This window comes from Schistocerca serialis, chromosome 1 (genome assembly GCF_023864345.2).
Source record: "Schistocerca serialis cubense isolate TAMUIC-IGC-003099 chromosome 1, iqSchSeri2.2, whole genome shotgun sequence".
Taxonomy (NCBI): Eukaryota; Metazoa; Arthropoda; class Insecta; order Orthoptera; family Acrididae; genus Schistocerca; species Schistocerca serialis.
This window is the reverse complement of record NC_064638.1, coordinates 198887293-198912737: the sequence shown is the minus strand read 5'-3', so window position 1 is coordinate 198912737 and position 25445 is coordinate 198887293.

Here is a 25445-nt window from a genome sequence, read left to right as displayed (position 1 = left end):
TGTTACAAAGTTTCATGATTTCTTGTATGGTAGTCATTTTACCATCATCACAGACCACAAACCTTTGACATCGCTTTTTCATCTGACCAAGCCTGTACCTCCACGTACAGCGCAGAAATTCATTCGCCGGTCTATTTTCCTCTCGCAGTACCTCTACGATATCTTGTATCGGTCCACTGCTAAGCACGGAAACGCTGATGCGTTGTCCCGTTTGCCTGTTGCTGAGGATAGAGCATTCGATTCCTCTGAACTTGCTTGCCTGTTCATTGATTCAGAAACCGATGACGTGGTCGAATCGTTTCCGATTGATTTTCGTCGTGTAGCTACAGCCACAGCTGCCGACCCTGTCCTTGCTACCGTTCTGCGTTTTGTTGCTACGCAATGGCCCTTGTCAAAGTCACGGATCGAGGACCCGTTGGTTCGCCGATTTTTTGCTCACCAGTAGAGACTTTTTGTACGACGTGGTGTTTTGCTGTTGCGTTCTGATAATGATCACTCCATGGTCGTGGTCCCACGTTCGTTACAGTCCTTAAAGCTTCTCCACCAAGGACATTGGGGTATAGTGAGAACGAAACAACTTGCTCGTCAGCACTGTACTTGGTTCAGAATCGATGCCGTGATTACGAATATGTGCTCTTCTTGCAGGGTGTGTGCCGATCAACAATCAGCACCACCGCGAAAATTCTTAGCATGGCCAAAAGCCACTTCCCCTTGGCCACGCTTACACATCGATTTTGCTGGTCCATTCTGGAATGCTCGATGGTTGGTTGTGGTAGATTCATTCAGTAATTTTCCTTTTGTTGTCCGGATGTCTTCCACGACGTCATCTGCCACCATCCAAGCGTTATCCGCTATCTTTTGCATCGAAGGTCTTCAACAAACTATTGTTTCCGACAATGGCCCACAATTCATGTCGCAGAATTTCAGTCATTCTGCAAGGCCAATGGTATTCAACATCTGACGTCCGCGCCGTTTTCGCCACTGTCAAACGGTGCCTCTGAACGATTGGTCAGGACTTTCAAGTCACAGATGTTGAAGTTGAAGGAGTCGCATTCTCGGGAGGACGCGTTATTGCTCTTTTTGTCCTCGTATCGCTCTCAGCCCCGAGATGGTCGCTCGCCGGCTGAGTTGCTCCACGGTCGCCCTCATCGAACCTTGATGTCTTTGCTACATCCGCCGCATCAGGTTCCTGTGCAGCGGCAGACACCTGCTTTTGCCCCAGGCGACGTTGTCTACTACCGCCACTATCGAGGTTCACGGCATTGGCTCGAAGGGCGCATTCTTCGCTGCCTCGGCCGCGCTATGTATCTGGTTTTGGGGGCCTCTGGTGAGGTGCGTCGGCATCTCAATCAGCTGCGCCTCTGTCGTTGCACGGGATCTGCCGCTCCCTGTCTGCTTTCAGCGACGGTGCCGTCTGGTCAGCGCCCTGGGACCCATCTACTGGCTCGCCTCAGTCCCAGGTGTTACCGACGCTGCCTTCCATTTTGCCCCATGGCGACGCGCCGCCGCCGCCGCCGCCGCCGCCGCCGCCTGTTCTCCCGCCGGCGACGCCCGCAGTGGACGCGTCGCTGCAGCCGCCGGGCGCCTCCCTGGGTCACGCGCCGCCGATCGCTCCCCGTGACCGTTTGTCCTCCGACATGGAACTTTTGCCCGCTCCGGACCATATGTCGTCTTCGCCCGTCGGGTGCTCCGGCCCGATGGAGGTCGACCCTTCGGCCCCTCCTGTCTCTCTGCGGGTGCATACACCGCATGTTGGCGTGCACCTTGGAGCAGGTTTTCAGGCGTTTCCTAGCTCCCCGCGGTCCGAATGGCAGGGTGCGGGTGGCACGGCCTCGCCTGTTGTTAGGCTCCCCACCTCGTTGCATACGTCAACATGGGGTCCTCCCCACGGCGGGCGGAAGCCTTATGCCACAACCGTGCGCCGATTTGTGGGGGAGGAATGTGGTGTCACCGCCAGACACCACACTTGCTAGGTGGTAGCCTTTAAATCGGCCGCGGTCCGTTAGTATACGTCGGACCCGCGTGTCGCCACTATCAGTGATTGCAGACCGAGCGCCGCCACACGGCAGGTCTAGAGAGACTTCCTAGCACTCGCCCCAGTTGTACAACCGACTTTGCTAGCGATGGTTCACTGACAAAATACGCTCTCATTTGCCGAGACGATAGTTAGCATAGCCTTCAGCTACCTCATTTGCTACGACCTAGCAAGGCGGCATGTTCAGTTACTATTGATATTGTGAATAATGTACAGTCAAAAGCGACGTTCACCAGTTATGGATTAAAGTTTAGTATTCCACCGATTTTTCTACCGTCTAACTTCCTTGTCCTGTTGCAGACCTCACGCCAGCCTGCGTGAGCCAAAATGCATGCCTTTCGGCTTCCTCTAGTAACCCGGTGTTGGCTCTCCTGCCAACCCACAACATATATTCCAGACACATACTGGTTATCGCGTGTTTCATGTTAGCACCGTATCAACTACACACGATGTTTTCCTTATCGCTACAAACAAAATTTGTTTTAAAGTGGACTCTTACGTAACCACCAATAGACTGGACCCAAATTAGTCTAGTGTTATATTCGGTTTAACGATATGTATTACCAGAGACAGCAAAACAGGAGGGATAAGAAGCAATCCAATAGCGTGTACTGCGCCACTCTTTAGATACCACTAACGCCAACTTTCTACTATGTTTCAATCGAAGGAGATATACTTTATAAATAATCTCTAATACGTAAGTGAAAAACAACTTCGGCCAATGTAGTTCACTCTCATAATACTGGAATTAGTTGTCCTGACAGGGTCTTGCCTACACTCAACGACGTAATCTGTGTGACTTGAAATAGTCGTATGTACTAACACAACGACGTCACGTAAGAGTTCAGCTTCTCACGCTATAAATTATACTACAGCTCGATACATCACTATTTACGAAAAGATGGACACAATAACACATTTCGAGGTATAATGGAGTCAGTGATAGCTATCTGGATATTAATTACAACAAAGCATGTGACTATCAGGGTTCGCTAGGTTCTAAAGATAAACCACTACCAAAGCCAGTATCAGCCAGCAGAAAACTACTAAATGCGAGAGTCTACGGGGAGTAGGAATGATGTATTTACTTTACAAATACACTCCTGGAAATGGAAAAAGGAACACATTGACAACGGTGTGTCAGACCCACCATACTTACTCCGGACACTGCGAGAGGGCTGTACAAGCAATGATCACACGCACGGCACAGCGGACACACCAGGAACCGCGGTGTTGGCCGTCGAATGGCGCTAGCTGCGCAGCATTTGTGCAGCGCCGCCGTCAGTGTCAGCCAGTTTGCCGTGGCATACGGAGCTCCATCGCAGTCTTTAACACTGGTAGCATGCCGCGACAGCGTGGACGTGAACCGTATGTGCAGTTGACGGACTTTGAGCGAGGGCGTATAGTGGGCATGCGGGAGGCCGGGTGGACGTACCGCCGAATTGCTCAACACGTGGGGCGTGAGGTCTCCACAGTACATCGATGTTGTCGCCAGTGGTCGGCGGAAGGTGCACGTGCCCGTCGACCTGGGACCGGACCGCAGCGACGCACGGATGCACGCCAAGACCGTAGGATCCTACGCAGTGCCGTAGGGGACCGCACCGCCACTTCCCAGCAAATTAGAGACACTGTTGCTCCTGGGGTATCGGCGAGGACCATTCGCAACCGTCTACATGAAGCTGGGCTACGGTCCCGCACACCGTTAGGCCGTCTTCCGCTCACGCCCCAACATCGTGCAGCCCGCCTCCAGTGGTGTCGCGACAGGCGTGAATGGAGGGACGAATGGAGACGTGTCGTCTTCAGCGATGAGAGTCGCTTCTGCCTTGGTGCCAATGATGGTCGTATGCGTGTTTGGCGCCGTGCAGGTGAGCGCCACAATCAGGACTGCATACGACCGAGGCACACAGGGCCAACACCCGGCATCATGGTGTGGGGAGCGATCTCCTACACTGGCCGTACACCACTGGTGATCGTCGAGGGGACACTGAATAGTGCACAGTACATCCAAACCGTCATCGAACCCATCGTTCTACCATTCCTAGACCGGCAAGGGAACTTGCTGTTCCAACAGGACAATGCACGTCCGCATGTATCCCGTGCCACCCAACGTGCTCTAGAAGGTGTAAGTCAACTACCCTGGCCAGCAAGATCTCCGGATCTGTCCCCCATTGAGCATGTTTGGGACTGGATGAAGCGTCGTCTCACGCGGTCTGCACGTCCAGCACGAACGCTGGTCCAACTGAGGCGCCAGGTGGAAATGGCATGGCAAGCCGTTCCACAGGACTACATCCAGCATCTCTACGATCGTCTCCATGGGAGAATAGCAGCCTGCATTGCTGCGAAAGGTGGATATACACTGTACTAGTGCCGACATTGTGCATGCTCTGTTGCCTGTGTCTATGTGCCTGTGGTTCTGTCAGTGTGATCATGTGATGTATCTGACCCCAGGAATGTGTCAATAAAGTTTCCCCTTCCTGGGACAATGAATTCATGGTGTTCTTATTTCAATTTCCAGGAGTGTAACAGCAACTTATATTGACGAATGCGTTCACAAGGCAAAGACAATTTTATACTGTTTATGTCTCGTTGTCAATCAACGATAACATCTGAAACTTTCTGGCAGGCCTCAGTTGGTAGAGCACTTGCCCACGAAAGGCAAAGGTCTCGAGTTCGAGTCTCGGTCCGGCACACAGTTTTAATCTGCCAGAAAGTTTCATATCAGCGCACACTCCGCTGCAGAGTGAAAATCTCATTCTGGGAACGATAACATCTATCAGTAGCTGATTGCTACAATAATATCCTTGACTCTGTTGAAATTTTATCGTAACAACCGTTTCGTTAATATCAATCTTTCAGAATAAAATGGACTAATTTTTCATTCATAATTAATCACTTTTCGATAAAACGTAAACATACTTTCCCTGTCTGAAGAATAATTATCTTTCTTTTCGTTATAAGTCGATCACTGAAAAATATTATTCATTTTCTTTAATTTATTTGAACTATGCTTTTACCAAAATTTCAGTCTTTTACTTTATTGGTTTTGGATTTACTTTATTCCGAACAGATATATTCCAGATAATAGTCTGTTTTCAAATAAACCTTTGATTTTTTTTTGTTATAGTTTTGAATTAGGTTGGGGATAAAAGACAAGTCGGATACTGACTTCTTCAGTTTAAAACTGTTTTCTTTATCTCCCGCAATTAAACTACAGGTACATGTCACCGTTTTATTTTTCGAGTGCTGGTTATCTACGCAAAACCCCACTAAGCGGAAATGTAGTAAAAACAAAACAAAAAACCTCAATGTCACCGCCAGTTTTCAACTATAGGAACTCAAATAATTACGCCAATCCTAACCACTTCAGGCGTTGACTTCCATGACCCATTAATATTTGAAATTCAAAACACAGCACTCGGTGATCTCTCTGAGAGATAATTAGCGTGGTCTCTGTTATATGGTTCTTAATTTGTCATTTAGGATCAAAGGAAAAAGTTGTCACATTCTCAATAAACCTCCGATTGTTTCTCAATAATTAACTATTCCGTAGGACGACCGTTTTCTTTAATATAGAGTCCACTTTCAGTGCATATAATGTGATTTCCGGAATTTAGGACTCTTACTCCGAAGTCACGCAATAAATCCTAACCCAAATATCGCTAAGTCACCACTCCTTAGTGCTTGCGTTCACCTATACAACCACAATAATACATTGCAACGCTACTATCCCTTAGTGCGTGCTTTAATCCTCAATTACAAAACAATTAAACGAGTTGTCGTGAAAACGTTTCTTCACATACACAATCCAACGGAGAATCTCTCAAAGATATTGAAATAGCGCTCGCCTACCATTACGTTGCTATTCAACAGCACAACGCACTATTAATCACAACTGGGAGAAACTAATTTCACATTTAGATGAATCAGAGCTTTTACTATGCCTGGTGAGTCTATACTCTATCAAAATCGGCGAAGTAATCAGTTCCTACACAATCCGATAATCTTCTCGAAATAAGTTTCTTAAGACTTAGAACTACTTTGAACACATCTGACTTCCATCCCCATTGCATACTCGTCCATATATCGTACGTGTGAGCCGATCTCATCACACACTTGAGATAATCTCTCTCGAGCTCACTAATCGAAAATTACTCTGATACTTCTCGAATACTACTACTGAAATTCTCAAAGAACAAGCCAAGACCCATTCTCTGTGAACAAATATATCACGCTAATTTTTTCTTTAACAGTAACTGTTACTTCTTTGCAGTCGCCGGCAAACGTTCGTAGTTGGCAGTTGCATCGAAGTGTTATCTCTGCCGTAAGCTGCGATTCAGCAATCGGCTGGGCGTTGCAAGCTCGCTGACTTGACATCACACAGCTTTTCGCGGCCATCATATCTACAACATTTTAACACAAAAATTACAAAAAAGCCACGTTTACAATTTTATCTCTTCATTCTTCTAGCACATAAAAATCTATAATAAGTTCAGGCGATACGAGAAAGTGATGTGCTTTTTTCGGACTGAAGATGCTTTTGGCGCATTAGAAGGGACTGGAAAGAGCTGCTGTCTGGCGGAAACAGACGAACAAGAGACGGCACGCGAGGCAGTGCAAGTAAGACACGGAAACAAGTGTTTACCGATATGGCAAGAGGTAAAGGGCCCTGGAGAATGAATTATTCTGTCCCAAAACATGGTGAAATACAGATGTATTATCATATTAGGGATACGAAAAAGCGAACATCTCGTTATTCGCTGAAAAGTTTTTCAAAACTGCCCCGTGCTGTATTAATATTGTGTTTGCGTCGCACGTTCTTGATGACTCTCGGATCCTGTGGGTAACAACAGACACCGAAAGATCGGTAACTATCTGCTCGATACATCTTTTTGGGCCAAACATTCAGTACCTGGGGTTTTTTCTGCTTACTCATGTCTTGCCTTGCTAGTGTGAACGTAGTTCGCCATTACTCGCTGTCATTTCTTGTTTGGAACTGGTACAGTATTGAAACCTGTTAGTAGCCTTTCATGAACCTCTAATCTCGCGCGCTTATGATTCGTATTTTCAAGATGCACAGTATTTTATTCAATTTACCAGCAGCTTCTGGAGAAGGGATGAGCCTATCTGTTAATTTATTTTGCTTATAAAAAATCCTCTCCAGTCTCTATGTATCTTAAAATTAATATTGGACATGAGTTTTCATACTTAGTTGCTGGAGGTAAATTCGTTTTTCTTTCACGTTAGCTGTTTCTTTAGACATATCGTTACATCAAACAGAGCCCTAAACTAATCTGGGACTGCTCTATCGCATGGGCATATAAGTTCCACCTTACAGAAAAAAAAAAATATTTGCACGATAAAAGGTGTGTGTTATTCCGCTTTTCCATTTCCTCACATTATATTTTGTGTTTGTGTTTTTATAAGTATTTTTTGTATGCTATAATCTGTGAGATCTCAGCGACGTCTTTGCGTGATCGCCTTGACAGACTTTAGTTTTTGGGCGGGTCGGTTGTGTTCTCAGTCAACAGTATTCGTTCGCAAGGGTGAAACATGTGGCTTTGCTAGTGTGAACGTAGTTCGCCATTACTCGCGGTCATTTCTTGTTTGGAACTGGTACAGTATTGAAACCTGTTAGTCAGTAGCCTTTCATGAACCTCTAATCTCACGCGCTTATGATTCGTATTTTCAAGATGCACAGTATTTTATTCAATTTACCAGCAGCTTCTGGAGAAGGGATGAGCCTATCTGTTAATTTATTTTGCTTATAAAAAATCCTCTCCAGTCTCTATGTATCTTAAAATTAATATTGGACATGAGTAAGTGAATACTTGTGTGTCTGGCATTCGAGTGTTCACAAATACAGCGTTAAAGCAACGAAACAAACAACAAGAAACAGTGACTTAAATAGAACATCTGTACATCTGCTTTCACCAAGCAGGTCGGCATTGCAGTCAATGAGACTGGCCGAAACATATGGTTAATACTGCAGGCAACTCTAGTAGACAAAAACTTCCCGACTGATGGAACAGCTTCCCCCATTGTGGGAAGAGACTTGGCTGCCGACGCAGAGAGACCGAAGAAGATCAATGATCCCCGCCATCCATTGTATGACCATCAAGCTGTAGCGTGCGGGCTGAAATCTAGAAAGAGCTTCTTTGTGGGACTCAACCACTGGAGGGAACACCGGAGTCTAATCGCATTACCAGATGGAACAGTAAGCCGTCGCCGGATATCCCTGCAAAGGAAGAGGGAGCCCCGGGAAACGATATGCCCAACCGTGTTCTGAGTTCACTCTTAGGTGTGCGAGACACCCTTTGCAAGACAGACAAGCAAAAAAAAGTGGAATCGTTCCGGATGATGGAAACATGGGGACATTTCCTCTGGAATCCGGGCCACTTGTTCACATCTCCTGCAGGACACAGGACTCGATTGACGTAAATAATAATGCCGTAGGAGCTGCTGGATTCTGGGAATGCTGACCGTACATGGAAAGAAAAAGAGTATGTGGCATGATACAATGATTACATTCCTGAGTTGATGGCTCGTCAGTGTATCAAACACTGAACTGAAAATTGTAACAATGTGAGCATACACTTATCAATTTCTCGAAAGCTCGCCGGCAGTTGTGGCCGAGCGGTTCTAGGCGCTTCAGACCGGAACCGCGGTGATGCTACGGTCGCATGTTCGAATCCTGCCTCGGGCCTGGAGGGGTGTGACGTCCTTAGGTTGGTTAGGTTTAAGTATCTCTAAGTCTAGGGGACTGATGACCTCAGATGTTAAGTCCCATAGTGCTTAACGCCATTTGAACAATCTGAGAAGCTGTTACTCTCCGTACTAATGCGATTCGTCAGGATCGTGTTTAACGGGGACTGACCAAGCCACCGGGAATGCAGCCCTAGCAGTGCAGGAAGTAACGATTTTCGGCTGCTTCAGAGGCAGCAGCCGAGTTTTCCCACGTCGCCGCCGCCGCACGCGACGACAAGCGGAAACAACACGGCAGGGCAGGGCACGGCAGCAGCAGCAGCAGCAGCACAGTAGGGCAGTGGGTGGGCTTTCGTGACCGGCGGCACGTAACGGGCTTAGCGTCGGCCGCAGGGACGGGGCACCGTGTCATCGCGAAACCCCGCGGCTGCCGCCGCCGACAGCCCACAAGTTCCGCAGTCACACGATACACGTCAGGGCTCTGCGCACAACACACGTGGCGAGCGCCGAGTGATCGCAAGGACCCTCCTCCCCTCCTCCCCCCTCCACCCTGTTACCTGGATTAAATGTTGATTCTGCAGTACTGCTCTCTCTCTCTTTCCCAGTGTTTTTGAGTAGCTTTATTCCCAAGGTACACATATCAAATTTTTTCCATTTTTTGGCTTTTGGGAGGTGCCCATTTAGCCAGCTCAACAGTGGAATGCCACTTACGACGATGAGAACGTAAGGACAGGTCAATACCCAGTCCACGAGCGGAGAAAATCTCCTACCTGGGCGGGAATCGAACCTGCACCCCTTCGCTTAGCAGTCCTCCACTCTGACTGTGCAGCTACCGAGGTGCACCAGTAGTAACATTCGTAACCGTGACCCTAGATCACAGCCGGCCGCGGTGGTCTCGCGGTTAAGGCGCTCAGTCCGGAACCGCGCGACTGCTACGGTCGCAGGTTCGAATCCTGCCTCAGGCATGGATGTGTGTGATGTCCTTAGGTTAGTTAGGTTTAAGTAGTTCTAAGTTCTAGGGGACTGATGACCACAGATGTTAAGTCCCATAGTGCTCAGAGCCATTTGAACCATTTGAACCTAGATCACACGTCACCTATAAACTTTTATTCTCCAAGTGACTCGATAGAGTCAATACATACAAAACTTACACGAAAAATTTCTTGAAATCCGTAACAGTTTTTATTAAACACCGAATTTACTGTAATTTGTGTTTGAAGAAAAAAAGCTGCGTAGGATGTCTATCGTTCACTCACACCACAGTCCCAGTCACACGATTTCACTTCACCACCCGAGTTAGCCACTGCTTTCAGTTTCAGTACGGTCCAACATTCGTACGAAAACGCAGGTAAATCAGTGATTACATTATCTTCGCGTGTATATTTTCCGTGACCCGAATGTGTGACTGGGCCCGCCTCATACGTGTCCGAGTCACACCACACACACACACACACACACACACACACACACACACAGAGGCTCTGACTAAATTAAAAAGTTAAACTTGGTCCCACATCGTAAAACACATGTGAACATACCATTATCACTACTCCCATCCACTTTCCATACTTCGGCGCACATCGCGCTCGCAAGAGATCCGTTCTGCACGTGTCGTCAAACCAAACTGACGCCTGCGTCTCAAACCGGCATCCGCGAGAATCCTGCCTCCCTTGAGGGTGGTGGTATTTCCCAGCGCTCAGGTCCCACGCAGACGAGTAAGTGCAAGATTCGAAGCGTAGTAACTGCATCGATGTATCCACTTCTGCACCCTTAGATACTTCAGCAGCCCCCTAGTAACAGAAAAAGAACTCGCGTCCCTAAATCAGCATGAGTAAATGTATAATCTACGTGTTAGTCCACCTTCGTGGTCTAGCGATAAAACGCTTGCCTGGAAACCGAACTACCGCACGGACAGATTCTGGAAGGACCATGAATTTTTTCCTATTGCCTTTTACCTATCCTTCACCTCCCAACGATATGAAGATTCGCCAGGACCAACGATCGTTGGGATTTCCCGCTAAACTGTAGGTTATCTACGAGGTTGAATAGCGCATCTCCACCGGAAGCCTCCTTATTCTTCATTGGTTGAGTAGCTGCTTTCCGTTCAGCCTTGTCGGGTGTTCCCGGTGTAATGTCTCTTGCAGCGGTCTCTCCGCGATATTTTCAGAAATTTTATAAATTATATAACTCAGTACATATCTCGAAATATCTCTGCTTATCTTAACGATTCCTAAACTTTAATATACGATGATTATCAAAACAAAGTAGTTTCAAGACCTATTATTCCTTGGAGTGTCCATTTACTCCATGGAATAGCTTCTCTGCTATCTGTTCTCTCTTATGAAAAGAATGAAGAATGTTTGCCGATTAGCCGTGAAAGAAGGAGGATGTATATGTATGTATTGTTGAACTAGTCGCCATCTTGAGGAGATTCTGTATGAGAAGGAATTTAATAAATGAACTAAACTAAAGTAAGTGTGTTCGCGTGTCTGCTTACTACGCTGTGTTGTACGGGATCAGTGGGGAACGTCTGATTTACACTGGACGAACCTGCCGTTTTGTATGCTCAAGATATCCAGTTACTTCAAATAAATAGGCTAACACGGTCTTACCAGCAGATCTCCGGTCTTCTCCATGTGATCACCGAAAGTTAATAATTATTACAAATGTTTTCAGGAGATCGACTGACAATTTTCGTCTCACCGAGACTTCGAAATTGCTTCACTACCTTATGGAATTTAAATTAAGCTCAATTTAATCAGGATAGAACAGTATTGAACTGTGTGAATGCGATAAGCCTGCTTTGTGAATGAAAATTCCCTTAACATACGCGTGCCCGCATCTCGTGGTCGTGCGGTAGCGTTCTCGCTTCCCACGCCCGGGTTCCCGGGTTCGATTCCCGGCGGGGTCAGGGATTTTCTCTGCCTCGTGATGGCTGGGTGTTGTGTGATGTCCTTAGGTTAGTTAGGTTTAAGTAGTTCTAAGTTCTAGGAGACTGATGACCATAGATGTTAAGTCCCATAGTGCTCAGAGCCATTTGAATTTGAACCTTAACATACGCGTGTTTTTACTATCCTGGCGGTGAAGCTAAATCAGGCAGGTGTGAGAGAGGTTTTTAAATTTTAGATCCCACAAAAAAAAATATTAAACCGGTTCTTGTTGGACACCTGCTGGGAGCACTAGGAAGAATCTCACTGTTGTTTCTGAGCAGGTTAGTGTTGAAATACTGCTAGTTTTAGTTGCCAAGTCGAAGTGGATCAACTCACTGGAGCTCCGAGAATGCAGATTTATCAAAAAAGTATTACGACCCACAAAGAACCTTGAAGGCGAGCGAAAAGTCAGGACTGAGCCCCTAAGAGACGTCTTAGGCAAACGATGGTTGAAGTTCTATGACAATATGAAAAAAAACCACAGCCGTCAAACAGATTGACATAGAGGGCATTGATGTATTATGAGATACTCGGTCTGAATCATGCATATGTCAGACGCGTAAAAGTCGGAGACGACCTAATACAGTCTGGCGGTGTACAGGACACCATCACGACAGAACCATATACAGAAGTAGTACAAGAAATGGACGTCAGACAAACACACAAATGCCGGAAAAGAGAAAGAAATTCTCCGAAGAACAGAGACAGAAGATAAACGAGCGCAGAAAAAAATAACCACTAAGTACTTCTACATCTACATTTATACTCCGCAAGCCACACAACGGTGTGTGGCGGAGAGCACTTTACGTGCCAATGTCATTACCTCCCTTTCCTGTTCCAGTCGCGTATGGCTCGCGCTAAGAACGACTGCCGGAAAGCCTCCGTGCGAGCTCGAATCTCTAATTTTACATTCGTGATCTCCTCGGGAGGTGTAAGTAGGGGGAAGCAATATATTCGATACCTCATCCAGAAACGCACCCTCTCGAAACCTGGACAGCAAGCTACACTGCGATGCAGAGCGCCTCTCTTGCAGAGTCTGCCACTTGGGTTTGCTAAACATCTCCGTAACGCTAACACGCTTACCAAATAACCCTGTGTCGAGACGCTCCGCTCTTCTTTGGATCTTCTCTATCTCCTCCGTCAACCCGACCTGGTACGGATCCCACACTGGTTAGTAATACTGAAGTATAGGTCGAACGAATGTTTTGTAAGCCACCTCTTTTGTTGATAGACTACATTTTCTAAGGACTCTACCAATGAATCTCAACCTGGCACCCGCCTTACCAACAATTAATTTAATATGCTCATTCCACTTCAAATCGTTCCGTACGCATACTCCCAGATATTTTACAGAGGTAACTGCTACCAGTGTTTGTTTCGCTATCATATAATCATACAATAAAGGATCCTTCTTTCTACGTATTCGCAATACATTACATTTGTCTATGTTAAGGGTCAGTTGCCACTCCCTGCACCAAGTGCCCATCCTCTGCAGATCTTCCCGCATTTCGCTACAATTTTATAATGCTGCAACTTGTCTGTATTCTACAGCATCATCCGCGAAAAGCCGCATGGAACTTCCGACACTATCTACTAAGTCATTTACGTATATTGGGAAAAGCAATGGTCCCATAACACTTCCCTGTGGCACGCCAGAGGTTACTTTAACGTCTGTGGATGTCTCTCCATTGACAACAACATGCTGTGTTCTGTTTGCTAAAAACTCTTCAATCTAGCCACACAGATGGTCTGATATTCCGTAGGCTCTTACTTTGTTTATCGAGGGCATCCTCAATAACAATATATGGAGGATATTTAACACTAAAACAGGTATTGTAAAGTTCCTTTCACATTTTCCAAGTGAAATGATTGTCACTGATGTAAAATAAGTAAAAAAGGCAGGAACATATATTGATTTGAGAGGGAGTAACAGTTCTGACTGAAACATGTAAATGTATGCAGCGTAAATCACCTAAATTTGCACCCCTTTCATTCTTGCAACGAATCAAGATATCGAAATAAAGTTGCGGCAAACGATAGTATGCAGAGGGGCAAGAGGTTTTGTTGCGCTGTCAATACAGTAAGAGTTAAGGTCTTGTATCAGTCGGAGAACTGAAACCAATTACGCTTTTTTTTCCTAAATGGAACAGCGTACCTTTATTAACGGAATTTGATTTTAAATCCTCTTGAAAAGACGAGTGCAGTCACATAATGCACGTTTACGCCACCGTCAGGAAAATTTCGAGAAAAACACTAAGTTGACAAAAGTCATGAGACCCCTCCTAACATCGTGACGGACACCCTTTTGCCCGACGTAGTGCAGAAACTCAACATGGCACGAAGTCAACAAGTCGTGAGAAGTCCCCTGGAGAAACATTGAGCCATGCTGCCTCTACAGCCATCCATTACCGTGAAACTGTTGCCGGTGCAGCATTTTGTGCACAAACCAACCCCTCGATTAGGTCCCATAAATATTCGATGGCTTTCATGCCGGACGATCTGGGAGCCCATTCGCTCGGATTGTTTAGATTTTTCTTCACACCAAACTGTGGCCGGGTGACATGGCGCATTGTCATCCCTAAAATAATTCCATCATTGTTTGGGAACACGAAGTCCATTAATGGCTGCAAATGGTTTCCAAGTAGCTGGACATACCCATTTCCTATCATCGATCGCTACCGCTGGACCAGAGGGCGCAGTAAACACAGCCGACATCGTGGAGCCACCACCAGCTTGCACAGCGCCTTGTTGACAACTTCGGTCCACGGCTTCGTGGGGTCTGCGCCACACTCAAACCCTACCATCTGCTCTCACCAACTGAAATCTCGACCCATCTGATCAGGCCACGATTTTCCAGTCGTCTAGGGTCCAAGCGATATGGCCTTGGGCCCAGGGGAGGAGATGTCGTGCAAAGGCACTTGCGTCGGATATCTGTTGCCATAGCATAGCCCATTAACGCCAGATTTCGCAGCACTGCCCTAACGCATGCGTTCGTCGTGCGTCCCACACTGATTTCTGCGGTTATTTCGCGCAGTGTTGCTTATCTGCTAGCGCTGACGCCTCTACGCAAACGCCGCTGCTCTCTGTCGTTAAGTGAAGGCCGTTTGGTATTTTCGGCTCACCTTTTGCACTGTGGATCTCCCTAACGATATCCGAAATGGAATGTCCCATGCGTTTAGCTCCAACTACTATTCCACATTAAAAGTCTGTTGATCCAGGCGCGGAGCCATAATCGTGTCGGACATCTCTCCAGAACAGTCACCTGACTACAAATGACAGCTCCGCCTATGCACTGCCCTTTCTTACCTTGTGTGCGCGATAATACTATAGAAATGAGTGGTGTCTTCTGTGTAGGACATGTACGACAGAACAGACACCACTCGCGATGAAGCAGTACAGGAATATTTTGGTGTGAAGGGTTCAAATGGTTCAAATGGCTCTGAGCACTATGGGACTCAACTGCTAAGGTCATTAGTCCCCTAGAACAGAACTAGTTAAACCTAACTAACCTAAGGACATCACAAACATCCATGCCCGAAGCAGGATGCGAACCTGTGACCGTAGCGGTCTTGCGGTTCCAGACTGAAGCGCCTAGAACCGCACGGGGGTGAAGGGAATTGAAAGGATAGGACACGGGATGGGAAAGACACAGGAGGGCAATAATGACTCTCAGCAGCGCAGGGCGTTACAGCAATGCCATAGTGAGAGTTGGCAATTTGTGTCGAACCAGGATTCGAACCCGGATGTTCCGCTTCTGTAGAATGCATGCCTTAACTATTTTAGCCATGCGGACACGCTCCTAAAATTCCCAACTTCCCGTACCACAAAGCCCTATTCCGAAAAGAAAAAAAAACATCCATGTTTGTGTGTAGGTTGATACAACACGCAAACATCAACAGTATGTTTCCCCTTGTGCCTGCTATCATTCCCCGAAAAACCTCGTTTCAATATCTTGAGCCGTTCAGCAAATAAAAGTGATGCGAACTTGGTGAGGTGATAAAATCAGTCTAACAGAAAGCAGTTTACATCAATATTAATCATTCACCCACTGTAATAAAGATGTGTAGAAGTCAGATTTTACATTAAACTCGCATTATTTCACATTATTAATAACATGAAAATCCACCACGCTCCTCTTAAATACAATGTAATTAGTAGAAAAAATTTTATGACTGCTAGTGGTTTGTTGCCAGTGCGTGTTCCTGAATAATGGACATCTTTCTGGGACAAAGTAGCTTACTTGCCATAGTTATGAAGATTTTAATATTTAGCAATAATTCTATGAACTGAGCTGTTGATTTGAAAAGGAGATATTCACAAAACCCGAAGGAAAATTTGGAAAGTATTTCGAGTAGATTTCCCGACCATGTTATAGTTTTGGGTGGAGATTTTAATTTACCAGGTATAGACTGGGAGACTCAAACTTTTATAACGGGTTACAGGGACAAAGAATCCAGAGAACCGACTCGTGGCGATAACATATTAGACCGTCTGGTGACAAACAGATTGTCCCGAACTATTTGAAACAGTTAACACAGAACAGGGAATTAGCGATCATAAAGCGGTTACAGCATCGGTGATTTCAGCCGTAAATAGAAATGTTAAAAAAAGGTGGGAAGATTTTTCTTTTTAGCAAAAATACAAAAAGCAGATTTCAGAGTATTTGACGGCACAACACAAAAGTTTCATCTGAAGTACAGATTGTGTTGAGGATCAGTGGACGAAGTTCAGAACCATCGTACACTATGCGTTAGATGAGTATGTGCCAAGCAAGATCGTAAGATATGGAAAAGAACCACCGTGGTACAACAACCGAGTTAGAAAACTGCTACAGAAGCAAAGGGAACTTCACAGCAGACATAGCCGGCCGGAGTGGCCGAGCGGTTCTAGGCGCTGCAGTCTGGAACCGCGCGACCGCTACGGTCGCAGGTTCGAATCCTGCATCGGGCATGGATGTGTGTGATGTCCTTAGGTTAGTTAGGTTTAAGTAGTTCTAAGTTCTAGGGGACTGATGACCTCCGATGTTAAGTCTCATAGTGCTGAGAGCCATTTGAACCATTTTAACAGCAGACATAAACATAGCCAAAGCCTTGTAGGCAAAGAAAAATTACATGAAGCGAAATGTAGTGCGAGGAGGGCTATGCGACAGGCGTTCAACGAATTCGAAAGTGCTGACTTGGCAGAAAATCCTAAGAAATTTTGGTCTTATGTCAAAGCGGTAGGTGTATCAAAACAAAATGTCCATACACTCTGTGACCAAAATGGTACTGAAACAGAGGATGACAGACTAAAGGCCTAAATACTAAATGTCTTTTTCCAAAGCTGTTTCACAGAGGAAGACTGCACTGTAGTTCCTTCTCTAGATTGTCGCATAGATGACAAAATGGTAGATATCGAAATAGTTGACAGAGGGATAGAAAAACAATTAAAATCGCTCAAAGGAGGAAAGGCCGCTGGAACTGATGGGATACCATTTCGATTTTACACAGAGACTTCCTGGAGATCTTTGGCGTGACGTCATAAGCGAGTGACTGCGTGTGAAACCGCTCTCTAAGTTTTCATATATTTTTAGGTTTCAGATACATATTTTAACAGTTTTTGTGATAATATTTACTATATAAGTGACGTATTAGTGGTTTCTTCATTCACCTTTGCCTTTCTTGTGTTGTGACCTGATATTTGTGAGTGTTTCGTGTCGAACAACTTAACCTCTTGCCTGTGTTTACATCCGCGCTGACCAGTTGCAGTTGTAGCGGCGCATCGAAAGCTAAGTACTAATTAATTGTTTGTGTATAGTGGTTTATTTAGGAACTTTAGTAGTCTTCAACTGGTGTTGTTGGTGTTTTCTGGTGAAATAATTTCAGAAGAACCTTTTGGGAACTGTTTTCAGCTTCGTTACTGTATCATTAGACGTTTGATTCTTTCTGTATTAGTCTTCTGTTATATTCACATTTGTTGTTTATTAATACTGTTAATAATAGTCGTTACTTCCCTTGTAGAGTAAGTTTGTGATTATTGTAGTCAGGTTTTTAATATCTTCTTATTGTAGTAGCGGAACTTAGAAAAAGTAAAATTTTACCATGAGTGAGAAGTGTGGGCTTTGCCGTAGGTTCGTGAGTAGTGGATTGCGGTGTGAGACTTGTTCGAAGTATTTTCACTGGGGGGAATGCAGTTGGGAAGCCAGTGGGCATTCTGGTGAGATCCTCTCCTGGAACTGCAGGTTATGTAGCAAGAGTAAGTTGATAGAGGAGCAGGAGCGTAAGATCTGTGCCCTTCAGGTTCAGTTGAAAAACGCACAGGAGGAGCTAGACAGGATGAGGAGGGAGAATGGGGTTGGGGAATGGGAGCTAGCTGTTGGCAAGAGATCTGCTAGGAGAAGAAGATTTTCAGATAGTTTTACTATTGGTGTTTACAATAGATATGACCAACTGGCAGAGTCTAGTGGAGAGGAATCTCTAGTAGCTGTAGATGTAGGAAGTATGCAGCAGACCTCAGTAGTTACTGTGCCTAGAACTGTTGCAAAGTCGAAGAGAAAGAAGAAGGTTCTGCTGTTAAGTAGTTCTCATGGCAGAGGTGTAGGCCAGCAGTTGCAGGAAGTGCTGGGGAGTGAGTACCAGGTCACCAGCATTGTGAAGCCTAATGCAGGGTTGGCTCAGGTGACTTTTAACATAGGGGGGGGGGGGGGTTATGTAGGGATTTTACTAAAGAGGATCAGGTAGTGATTGTGGGTGGGGCTGGTAATAGTATTGATAGGGATGGGGAGAATAACATAGATGGTGACCTGGAAAAGATAGCCACTCAGACTGGCAACACGAATGTGCATTTCGTGGAACTGTTTCAGCGTCACGATCTGCCTCATCTTAATACAGCCGTCAGGAGTAATAACATGAGACTTGGGGGTGCTCTGATGACAGAAAGCATGGGTCACATTTCAGTGGTGTCGGTGGAGTCTATCAGCAGGACGGGTTTCACTAGATATGGCCTGCACCTCAACAGGTATGGGAAGGGGAGGTTGGCAAAGCTTATAGGTGACAGTATAGGTGGGGTTGGTGGGATCACTCACGGGAAAATTCCTGCAGTAGTGGGTGTTCGAGCTGCACCTTTTTTAGATTGAAGTCGGCTGATAGGTATTCCTGCTTAAGGGAAGTCTCTCTAACAAGGGAATCACTTTCGACAAAGCTTAGGTATCCGAGTATTGAGGGAATTAGTATATTTCATCAAAATATACAAGGTATTAGAGATAAAGTTAGTGAACTGCTTATAGACATTGACTCTGAAATTATTGGTATATCTGAACACTTCTTAAATAAGGAGATAATTCAGAGGCTTCCTTTACCAGGATAGAGGTTGGCTGGCAGCTTTTCGAGGAGCTCTTTGCGGTGTGGGGGAGTAGCCATGTATGCGAAAAACGGCATCCCATTTGAGTCAATTGATGTTTCAAAGTACTGCACTGAAAAGGTGTTTGAATATTGTGCAGGTGTGGTTAAATTTAACGGAGCTAAACTTCTAACTGTTGTTATTTATAGATCCCCAGACTCCGATTTCACAACATTTTTGTTAAAGCTAGAGGAGGTTCTTGGTTCACTTTATAGGAAGTACAAAAAGTTAGTTATATGTGGTGACTTCAATATTAATTGTATAAGTGATTGTGCAAGGAAGAGGATGCTGGTAAACCTCTTTAATTCATATAATCTTATGCAAACCGTATTCTTTCCAACGAGAGTGCAAGGGAACAGTAGAACAACCATAGACAACATTTTTGTTCATTCCTCATTACTAGAAGGGCATTCTGTTAGCAAAAAGGTGAATGGCCTTTCAGATCATGATGCACAAATTTTAACTTTAAAAGATTTTTGTGCTGCAACACGTGTTAAATATAGTCATCAGCTGTTCAGGAAATCTGATCCAGTTGCTGTAGAGACCATTGTAAACCTTATAAAGGAACAAGAGTGGCAAGATGTTTATAGCGCTGATACAGTAGACGATAAATATAATGCTTTTCTCAAGACTTTTCTCATGCTCTTTGAAAGTTGCTTTCCGTTAGAACGTCTAAAACAGGGTACTAGCACAAACAAGCAGCCTGGGTGGCTGACTAGAGGGATAAGAATATCTTGTAGAACAAAGTTAGAAACAGTCAAAATCTAAATGCAGCAGCCCATTACAAACAGTATTGTAAGGTGCTTAAAAATGTTATTAGGAAGGCAAATAGTATGTGGTATGCAGATAGAATAGCTAAGTCTCAGGATAAAATTAAAACCATATGGGCAGTCGTAAAGGAAGTTGCTGGTCTGCAGAGACAGGTCGAGGATATAGAATCAGTGCGTAGTGGGAATGTCCGTGTTACTGAGAAGTCGCATATATGTACAGTATTTAATAATCACTTTCTGAATATAGCAGGTGAACTAAATAGAAACCTAGTCCCAACAGGGAATCATATAGCGCTCTTAGAAAAAAGTGTTCCGAGACTGTTACCTGAAATGCTCCTCCATGATACTGACAAGAGGGAGATAGAGTTAATAATTAAATCACTAAAGACCAAGAACTCTCATGGATATGACGGGGTATCTAGCAGAACACTGAAGTATTGTTCTATGTATGTTAGCCCAGTTCTCAGCCATATCTGTAACTTTTCCTTTAGGAGTGGTCGGTTTCCTGACCGATTAAAGTACTCGGTAGTGAAGCCACTTTATAAAAAGGGAGACATTGATAATGTTGACAATTTTAGACCTATTTCTATGCCATCGGTGTTTGCTAAAGTTATCGAGAAGGTTGTATATACAAGGTTACTGGAGCATTTAAATTCACATAATTTGCTGTCAAATGTTCAGTTTGGTTTTAGAAATGGCTTAACAGCTGAAAATGCTATATTCTCTTTTCTCTGTGAGGTTTTGGACGGATTAAATAAAAGGTTACGAACGCTAGGTGTTTTCTTTGATTTAACGAAGGCTTTTGACTGTGTTGACCATAAAATATTACTGCAGAAGTTGGACCGTTATGGAGTAAGGGGAGTAGCTTACAATTGGTTCGCCTCTTACTTTAAGAACAGAAAGCAGAGGGTAATTCTCCGCAATATTGAGAGTGGTAGTGGTGTTCAGTCCTAATGGGGCACTGTTGAGTGGGGCGTTCCCCAAGGGTCGGTGCTGGGGCCACTGCTGTTTCTTTTTTATATAAATGATATGCCTTCTAGTATTACAGGTGATTCAAAAATATTTCTGTTTGCTGATGACACCAGCTTGATAGTGAAGGATCTTGTGTGTAATATTGAAACAGTAACAAATAATGTAGTTCATGAAATAAGTTCGTGGCTTGTGGAAAATAATTTGATGCTAAATCACAGTAAGTTTTTACAGTTTCTAACTCACATTTCAACAAGAACCGATATTTTGATCAGACAGAATAGGTATATTATAAGCGAGACGGAACAGTTCAAGTTCCTAGGTGTTCGGATAGATAGTAAGCTGTTGTGGAAAGCCCATGTCCAGGATCTTGTTCAGAAGCTAAATGCTGCTTTATTTACCATTAGAACAGTATCTGCAATAAGTGACACTTCAACACGAAAAGTAGTCTACTTCGCATATTTTCATACGCTTATGTCGTATGGTATTATTTTTTGGGGTAATTCTTCTGAATCAAAAAGGGTATTTTTGGCTCAAAAACGGGCCGTTCGAGCTATATGTGGTGTAAGTTCGAGAACGTCTTGTCGACCCCTATTCAAAAATCTGGGAATTCTGACATTGCCCTCACAGTATATATTTTCTTTAATGTCGTTTGTTGTTAGCAATATTAGCCTATTCCCAAGAGTTAGCAGCTTTCACTCAGTTAATACTAGGCAGAAATCAAATCTGCATGTGGAATGCACTTCCTTGACTCTTGTGCAGAAAGGAGTGCAGTATTCTGTTGCATCCATTTTCAATAAGCTACGACAAGAACTCAAAAATCTTAGCAGTAGCCCAAACTCTTTTAAGTCTAAACTGAAGAGTTTCCTCATGGCTCACTCCTTCTATTCTGTCGAGGAGCTCCTGGAAGAGCTAAAAAATTAAGCAAATTCCAATGTTACATTCTTGATTTTCTTCATTTAAACTTACGACTTGTCACCTGAATATGTTTTTTTATATTTCATTTTATCTGTTTCTAATATCGTGTTATAATTTCATGTATTGACTCGTTCCATGACCATGGAGACTTCTCCTTAATTTGGTCCCACGGAACAATAAATAAATAAATAAATAAAAAGTACGTGAAGGGACTTGCCCCCCTTCTTACGGCGGTGTACCGTAGGTCTCTAGAAAAGCGTAGCGTTCCAAAGGATTGGAAAAGGGCACAGGTCATCCCCGTTTTCAAGAAGGGACGTCGAACAGATGTGCAAAACTCTGTAGGAATCAGCATGGCTTTCGAAAAAGACAGTCGTGTGAAACCCAGCTCGCGCTATTCGTCCACGAGACTCAGAGGGCCATAGACACGGGTTCACAGGTAGATTCCATGTTTCTTGACTTCCACAAGGCGTTCGATACAGTTCCCTACAATCGTTTAATGAACAAAGTAAGAGCATATGGACTATCAGACCAATTGTGTGATTGGATTGAAGACTTCCTAGATAACAGAACGCAGCATCTCATTCTCAATGGAGAGAAGTCTTCCGAAGTAAGAGTGATTTCAGGTGTGCCGCAGGGGTGTGTCGTAGGACCGTTGCTATTCACAAGATATATAGATGACCTTGTGGATAACATCGGAAGTTCACTGAGTCTTTTTGCGGATGATGCTGTAGTATATCGAGAGGTTGTAACTATGGAAAATTGTACTGAAATGCAGGAGGATATGCGACGAATTGACGCATGGTGCAGGGAATGGAAATTGAATCTCAATGCAGACAAGTGTAATGTGCTGCGAATACATATAAAGAAAGTTCCTTTATCATTTAGCTACAATATACCAAGTCAGCGACTGAAAGCAGTTATTTGCATAAATTATTTGGGAGTAGGCATTAGGAGTGATCTAAAATGGAATGACCAAATAAAATTAACCATCGGTAAAGCAGATGCCACACTGAGATTCATTGGAAGACTCCTAAGGAAATGCAATCCGGAAACAAAGGAAGTAGGTTACAGTAAACTTGTTCGCCCACTGCTTGAATACTGCTCACCGGTGTGGGATCGGTACCAGATAGGGTTGATAGAAGAGATAGAGAAGATCCAACGGAGAACAGTGCGCTTCGTTACAGCATTATTCAGTAGTCGATAAAGCGTTACGGAGATGATAGGTAAACTCCATCGGAAGACTCTGCAAGAGAGATGCTCAGTGGCTCGGTACGGGCTTTTGTTGAAGTTTCGAGGACATACCTTCACCGAGGAGTCAAGCAGTATATTGCTCCCTCCTACATATATCTCGTGAAGAGACCATGAGGATAAGATCAAAGAGATCAGAGCCCACACAGAGGCATACCGACAGTCTTTCTTTCCACGAAGAATACGAGACTGGAATATAAAGTAGAACCGATAGAGGTACTCAAGGTACCCTCCGCCACACATCGTCAGGTGGCTTGCGGAGTATAGATGTAGATGTAGATGTAGATTGTTATTTTGTCCATGCTTGATCTTGTGAACTCCTTTACCGTTAAGGATTCTTGCTGAAGACCGCAACTAGCCACAAGGACCTCTGAAAAAGCTTTATTTCAATGCCACAACCGGTTTCGGGCTATCATTCCTATCTTCACATGGCTACCTTTTCCAGTTATATTAATGTATTCGTCACCAGCAGGGCGTCCGCTGTTGCATTATGTTCCAGTGGACGCAGTTGCTGCTTCTCGTTTTTATGCTTTTTTGGACGGTGTACAAACTGTTTCAGAGCGAACAGAATAGAGAATTTCCAAACAGAAACGTTGAATGAATGCACATGTCTAAAGCTGAAGTGAAGAATACTATGAACTGTTTGCATGGCAGAGTGATTTATTTAGAGTTTCAATATGGTTGCTGTTTGCACTGCAATAGTTTCTGCACAATCCTCAAATAAGCGTAAAGACCAAAGGAAGACGAAACGCCGTCCACTGGAACATATGCAGGAGCGAACCGCAGGCTACTGACAATTACATTAATGTAACTGAAACTTTTGACAGCTGAAGATAGTCAATATACCCCGAAACGTGTTATGCCATTAAGCTAACATTTAAAAAAAGTATTTGTGGCCTCGCTGAGCTCTTGAGCAAAAAGATATTACTTATTAGAAAGCGCATTACTGAAGAAATATACTGAGAACAAGTAGTTAATATCATCAGTTCCTTAATAAAGCCGGCCGGTGTGGCCGTGCGGTTCTAAGCGCTTCAGTTTGGAACCACGTGGCCGCTACGGCATGGATGTGTGTGATGTCCTTAGGTTAGTTAGGTTAGTTAGGTTTAAGTAGTTCTGAGTTCTAGGGGACTGATGACCTCAGAAGTTAAGTCCTATAGTGCTCAGAACCATTTGAACCATTTGAACCTTAATAAAGTTCCTCCAGAACGTTCGTGAGATCACATCACAAATAATTCGTATTTCACGATTTTGGACTCTGGTACCTTTAATCTAAGACTTGGGATCAATTACCCTCACGTATGTTCCCGTATAACATTACGGAATCAACGTAAATGAAACAGTGAATCCACTGCACACTTTCAGGCAAACCCTTTCGAAACGAGCACGTCTGTTGCAAAACGAAAACGAAAACGAAATGAACTGCTGGAGTGTTGCGTAACATTAATGTTGCGCCTATGAATCGCAAATTACACTGGACCACATTGGATTTTTTGCAGATACCAAAGTAGACGATCTATATAGATTTCGATGTGCTGAACACGAATCTGACGATTAAAACTCTAATCTAGCTCACGGTTACAAGTAAGTTGGGAGTTTACGTTTCACGTATATTTGCATCATCATGAATAGGATGTATACATTCATTAAACTAACCTAGTTCATTCCCGCCGTTTCTTTGCCCTCAACTTAAGGGTGGTGTCTGGAGCATCTGTCTGGAGCCTCCAGCAGAAATCAGCCTACATAACAGTAGACCGCCGTCCTGTGTACCGCTGTTCGAGGGGAGACAGTACTCGGTGGAACCTCTAGCGGTGATAATCACTGAATGCACCACAATTCCCTGGTAGCACATCGAGGTGGCAGCAAGGGAACTGTATCTTCATGATACGTTGCAGCTAAGCCGCTGCGGCTCACAAGTTGCGGCCGATACTTGTTTTGGTGTTGTCCTCTCTTCACCGCCTTGCCTCCTTGGCCGGTTTTGGTTCTGAAATCGGTGAGGCAGGGAGTGAGGAGTGATCGCTTGGACAGTGGGCAAGGAGCGTGTCAGTGGCAGCGAGTGTGTGAACAGTGTAGCGTACCGAGTTGGCGGGCTTTCCGGACCGAGTTGTGGCTGTTTGGCATTTGTTGGTCGCCATATGCCGGAGGACGGGCAGTTCTGCACGACTCGGCGGCGATTGCTAACTCAGCCCGAAGTGGTGGTCTGCTGTTACCAGCCGTGGACGTCAAACTGTAACTCAGGATACTGATTGTTTGCCGCCACAATATCTCGCTGGTATTGTATTGCTGCTCGCTGCCGTCTTTGCCGATACCGACTGTTCGCAATGAATTAGCAATCAAGCTCGCTAGTCATCTGTTTTGCTTCAGGGTGGTCGCGCTTTGGTGATCCGCTACTGGCTCAACCTCTCACTTTTATAAAGTTCGAGTTCCTGGTCATTATCGGTTATCAAATCGTGATCTGTATCCTATCTTATTTAAGGAGAATATTTTATATTATAAGTT